The sequence below is a fragment of the Delphinus delphis genome, chromosome 11 (assembly GCF_949987515.2).
Source record: "Delphinus delphis chromosome 11, mDelDel1.2, whole genome shotgun sequence".
NCBI classification, from domain to species: Eukaryota; Metazoa; Chordata; class Mammalia; order Artiodactyla; family Delphinidae; genus Delphinus; species Delphinus delphis.
Window position 1 is genome coordinate 60,791,448 of NC_082693.1, and position 6,000 is coordinate 60,797,447.

Genomic DNA, 6,000 nt, shown 5'->3' on the forward strand with positions numbered 1-6,000 from the left:
GGGTAAATTTCCCCATCTGTTTAAGTAGGAGCCCAAGTTACCTATTATTTCAGGCAGCATTTAGATAAAATGAAATTAAGTATGTTCCCCAACCGCACATGTCTCTCATAAAGAAGGGTGTTAAATGACTTTTGTGAATGGAAAATCTGCATATACTGTTGCTTCGCCTCGGCCGGTCTTGAGCGGATGCCTCAATGAACCAAACGCACGCTCTTTGTCAAGCTCCTTGGAACCTGATTCCATTCTTGAGAAGGCACTCAAAAACATTACATTTAAAAGTACAGCAAAGGCTTCGCCTTCCTCCTACGCTACAAGAAGGCCACAGGAACTGAGGTTTAGAGGAACACCAACCACCATGGCCCTCGGCTCTGCAAGGGCGGGTGAGGTCTGCGATGCGCGGCACAGCCTCCTCTGGGGCTGTCACAGGAAAACGGGAGCCTCGCCTTTACGGCACCAAGTGACAAAGCGCCAGCTCTCCAGGGCGCCGGGGCTTCCGGCGAGACCCTGCCGTCCGCCCAGTCAAACTTCGGGAGGAGGCACACACTCAGGGCCAACAAAAATCTCGTACCAGCCCCTGCCCCTGCCGCGGCTTTGGAAGGTTTGCAGACGCACTTACCGTGGGCCCCAAAACACTCCATCCCCGCCAGCCTTTGGAATTTCCCACTCCAAAAGGGGACAAAGGAGCCAAAGAAAAACTCCCCGGCGCGGGGGCCCGGAGTGCCCGCCCGCCCCAGCTCAGAACGTGGGAGTCAAGGGGTGCAGTCGCCCGTAGGGGTGCGAACCCGCCGCCCCCCAACTCGGGGACCGGCTCGACACTCACCGGTGTGGAGCCCCCGGAGAGGCGGGGCGCAGGCGGCCGGTTCCTCTGGGGCCCGGCACGCGTCCAATCGAACCCCAACTTCTCTCGGCCGCTGTCGCCGGCGGCAGCTGGGGCGCGAGCTCAGACCAAGAGCGCTGCCTGGCCGCCACGGAGGCACTGCCCGTTCGGCCCGCTAGGAGGGCGGGAACTCCGGCCCTGCGGTCTACCAGCCAGGGCGGGCCCCCACTTCCCCTCCGTCTGCGGGCTACCGGCGGCGGCTACCGCCCCGGCGAAAGCAAACGCTGCAGCCGCTCGGGCTGCCGCTACCACCACCGCCCGGCCGGGAACGCGTCGCGGCCTAATGCTGTCATCGGCCGAGCCGCCACCTCTTTGGGCATCCAGAGCCTCCGAGATCCTTCACATTCGAGGCCCCGCCCCCGGTCCCGCCCTCTACTAGCGGGCTCCGGTCGCACCCCCTTCCCGTCACGTGACGACGCGCGGAGGCGGCCTTGGAGAACCCTCCTCTGCCTGGCCGGAGACAGCCGGGCTGGAGCAACTGTCAACACCTGGTTCAGGCAGAGTCTGAACGCCGCCGAACCGCCTCTGCACCCCCTGGGGCGGTCTCGGGAGGCGAACCTACCGCCGCCCGCCCCGCGCCTGTTGAGGCGAGGTCTTCGGGACCGGTCGTGCAGGGCCCTGCCTCATCTAAGGAGGCTGCACCGGAGAGCTCCTGGGTAGGGCGCAGGGGCCCCCGCCTCCCCAGCCTGGGGCTTGACTAGAGTTTTAGTCAAACAAAGAAAAGCAGAAGGCATCGTGGTGTCTGGCTTGGAAAGCAGTAACTACTTGTTCCTATTTCTAGTAGCACGTTAATTGTGACATTTAGTGTACTGGTTTCTTCATGAGAGCTTTTTATTTTTGAGGAGAGGATGGTGCATTTCCTTCACGCTGGGATGCAAATAGCCTAGAAATTTTAATTTGGTTCCTGGTCCTGTTCAGGATCCTTTGTGCCAGTTTCACAGTCATTAAGTTTTACTATGTGTTAGGTTGGTGGCAGTTTAAACAGCTACACAGGAATTTGACAGTTCGTTCCATTTTAAAAAATAAAGCCTAATTCTTGATTTTTTTTTTCAGGTACCTTAACTTTGGACATAACTTTTTGCCTTCCTTTTTAACGGTAGTCCAAGGAACGCTCCCCCCAACCCTGTTATTGAGAGGAAGAGTAAAATGGGAGTGACTAAAAGACAGTAACAATACAAAAATAAGGTAGGTAGAAAAGCAGAAAGATCATAATCAAATTCTGCTAACAATGAAGGCACATGAAAAAGCTTTATATAATAACCAAACTCAGTTTGTAACTCATTTTTCCTTCTAACCCAGAACTAAGTTTTTTTCTTAAGTGATTGTCATCTCCTCATTACATTTTCTTAAGACGGCAGGAAGTATTCTGATCAACTGGATACTTTGAGATGAATTAAGCAATAGAGTTCGGCCTATATAATCCTATGAACTAAGCTATTTCATAGAAACTCTAAGAAATCATGGACTTTAAGTCTTACCATTATTTCATGTTACCCAAGAAACAAAAGAAATACTGCCAATTAAACTATGCCATGCCACCGATTTTTTAAAGACACATCTTGAACTCAGAGATGTTAAAATATGAAAAACAATGAGTCTTAGAATCTATGAGATATTGTAATGAACTGGTGTTCCAGTGAGGAAAAGATTCTATAGGCTCTGTTCTGAAGTCTGAGAGATTGTACTTGTAGTTCAAATACATATGAAGGAGGTTTAGTATTCTGTGAATGACACAATTTCAGCAAAGCTAGTAATTTTGGATTTTGTCAGCAGATTGAAGCCTGCCTTCTATTTTCTAGGACAGGGGTTTTCAAACTGGCTCAAAAGTCAATTTTTTTTTTTAGTGAAATAGGCTAGACTGGAATCAAAAATGGAAGATCAGAGTGCACATATAATAAGGGGAAGAATTCTTTGTGAAACTTCTGTTTCAGTTATGGGGGAGGGTGCATATGTCCTGTGTTGTGATTTAAACTGTATTTCTTATTGTGAGTTGCGATCAAATAGATTTCAAAAAGAATGTTCCTAGAGCATAGATAACATGCAAAATATACCATCTGGGCTCCGTTTGTCTGGTGCTTTTCCTTTACTTTGGGAACTAAGACTAAAGATTAGAAGTAGATGAATTGCCTTGCCTAATCCTCTAATGCCTCAACCCCACTTTCTTATACTGTCTGACGAAAACAAATGGTCATTTATTGAAATGGAAAGCACTGTACTGGAATCAAGGAGGCCTAGGTTATAGATGTAACTAACTAGATATGTGGCTAGATAAATTACTCTCTGTATTTCAAGTTCTAATAAAAGTAGGAAGTTGACTACATGCTCTTTAAGGAATGATGCTCAATCTTTATTTCCAGGGGATAATGTTCACATTTGAAACAAGTAGCCATGGTGTACACAGGATTATGCAAATTCTTTTCAAACTAGCTATAACTCCTTTCAGACACACACACCCACACCCACACACACAAAATCAGAATGCAAGTAAGTGAAAGTGAAGATATTATAGGAAGACAAGTGTAAGTATATTGCAGAATCAGACTTGGGTGCCCTCGCTGGCACATAGTAAAGCCACTCATTAACACCAAGTTGTGGTGAAGGAAAGTACAGAGTTTACTGCAAGATGCCCAATATGGGACCAAGCAAAGAGAAGGAGGAGCTCATGCTGAAAAGACCCAAGTATATCTTTCACAATGGCTTTCAGGGAAGGGTTTTTAAAGGCAAGGTGAGGGAGAGGGTCTCAGGGTGCCTGATCAGCTTGTGGACATCCTTCTGACTGGTTGGTGGTGAGGTAACAGGGTGGTTATTTTGGGAGTCAACACATCATCCTTTTGCTTCCAACCAGTCTGGGGTCTGTGTGCTGGTGGTCAGCAGTTAACTTCTTCCGCCTGGTACACGCTTTAGTTTCTGCAAAACAACTCAAGGATATGGCTCAGGATATTATCTATAGCCCTTGAGGAGGAACTAAAGGCCTTGACTTTGTTTTATGGCTAAACAATTATTATTTTGTTGTGCTTGACTGTTTTCCTTTGTTTCTGCATTTTCTCACTTCTCAGATTAAATTTGCTCTTTGGAACTTGGGGAAGGCCTAGGAGGCAAAAGCTTTTCTATAAACAAGAGTGGAGGAGGGGACTCGGGGATCTGTCCCTGGGAAGGCCCCACAGGGCTCTGCTGGGTTTCAAGTATATCTTTAATAATATTCTGTATTTTAACTGTCGCTAGTAATAGTTACTTGTCATGAATAACTAATGATTTTAACATACCTCACAATTGATTGCAGCAAAATGGCATATCAATACACTACAGTTGAAAAATATATGCTTTTCAGATCCTTTCAAATCTGGTATTCTATGATTCCAGGAAATAATCATTCAGTCTAGCATTTTCAATGTAATCACAACATAAGCAGAAATTGTAATATGTGATCTTGCACTGTAACTGAAAAATATTCAATAACTTCCATTTGTTATGTGAAGAGAGGCCCTGCAAGTTTGCTACTCTTAAATGATTTTAAGAATAGCATATTAAACTAAAACTTTTTATTATAACTATCCAATTTAAACTCCACTGAAAATTCATCTCTTTACCTGGTGTTTAATTAATTATACATTTCTAAGATTGAAAAGTTCTTTTTTCCAAATCAGTTTAAGCACTGACAGGCATGATAATCTTTCCCACAGAAAACTCTGACCTAGAATGTAAGAAATTTGGCTTAAGGGTTTTTTGTTTTTTTTCCTTTAGCCTTCCGTTTAGACACTTACATTGCCAAAGATTGCTGATGAGGATTTTAGGTTAAAATCCTCATTTGTTCTAAGAAGACTGGATTGAGAGCAACCTCAAACATAAATAAGGTATTTAAAATAATTTTAAAGACTATGGTAGATTGTTTTATTATTCTTGGTCATAACGACTTGCTCTAGCCAATTGTTTGTGAGCAGACGTGACACATGCTAACATCTTTAAGTTTTAGTGCAACATTCAGGGCAATCTGTTAGTCTTGTGCTGCCTACCATGAGAAAAGCATGTTCCAAATAGGGTCTCAGAATAAGAAAATATGTGGAGCAGACCTGAAACTGACCTTTACCCTGGAGCAGTACTGCAGCAACTGACCTGCAGCTACTAACACGAAACAAGAGTAAAACATAAATATTTATTGTTTTAAGTCACAGAGATTTTTGAAATTGTTATATAGTATAACCTGGCAGATCACCTAAAGTGAATATGAGCCAGCAGATTAGTGGTTCAAAGGCTAAATGCACTATAGAACAGTATTCAAACTTCTATTTAATAAAACAAAATAATACACATCTACAAAACAGTCAACCACATATTTGATAAACATTCAACTAAAATTTATATTAAAAAGAAACTCTTTATAAAATCTACAGATTTGCTTGCAAAATATTTGCATATTGATTTTAAGCATTTTTGTTTACTATTATTTATCTTAACCAAATATCCCTCCAGGAAAATTTGGATAATAAACTTTAAAGAAGAATATAGGCTTTGTTTCTGGCAATATCATGGAATAGGTACCTCAGTCAGTGATCACACTGAAAACAAATAAATACCTGGAAAAATATTTTTTAACCTTATTAAATATATTGATTAACTGGCAATAAAGTAAGAAATTATTAGGTCAAGAAAATTAAATGAAGACAGAAACCTAGAGAGTTGAGCAGATCCTAAAGCCAGCCTTTACCCCATGGGCATTTGCCAAACCCAGTTAACATGACGTTTTCGTGGTCTTATAAGAGACAAAACCCATGACCTGACCTACACAGAGTGGGGCGTGGGGGGAGAAAGCTTTGGTTCCAAGGATTATTCATTCAGAATAAAGATGTTAGAAATAAACTTGCCCCTTGCTAGCATACACACCCATCCCCAAGTCTACAAAGAAAATTTACTATCTTAAATGTTAGCACCTATGATCAAGGGAAAAGCAAAATCATATCTCAGAATTTGGACTCAATCCAGCTCTCACACAAAAACGTAACTTGAATTCATACTATCTGGGTGATCCCAAACCACCTTAAGCTGATAAGTTAATTAAGAATAATTTTGAATTGTGCTCTCAGGCAGCTGGCAGAAGCAAATGCCAATCCTCTCTGAAGGAATGCACC

General features: G+C 43.5%; 1 protein-coding gene and 1 long non-coding RNA gene across 2 annotated transcripts in view; one reads left to right on the top strand and one right to left on the bottom strand.

The window, feature by feature from the left end:
* The window catches only part of OSBPL8 (oxysterol binding protein like 8), a 193,744-nt gene extending 192,535 nt beyond the window's left edge, over positions 1-1,209 (bottom strand). The window contains exon 1 of the mRNA XM_060025286.2: positions 821-1,209. The gene's annotated coding sequence lies outside the window, so the exon portion shown is untranslated. The remainder of the gene's footprint in view (positions 1-820) is intronic.
* Positions 1,210-1,327: 118 nt separating this feature from the next.
* LOC132433249 (uncharacterized) lies at positions 1,328-4,730 on the top strand. The gene is made up of 3 exons (XR_009521100.1): positions 1,328-1,533; positions 1,931-2,062; positions 4,619-4,730. It is a non-coding gene; the product is annotated as an uncharacterized lncRNA (long non-coding RNA).
* The last annotated feature ends 1,270 nt before the right edge of the window (positions 4,731-6,000 follow it).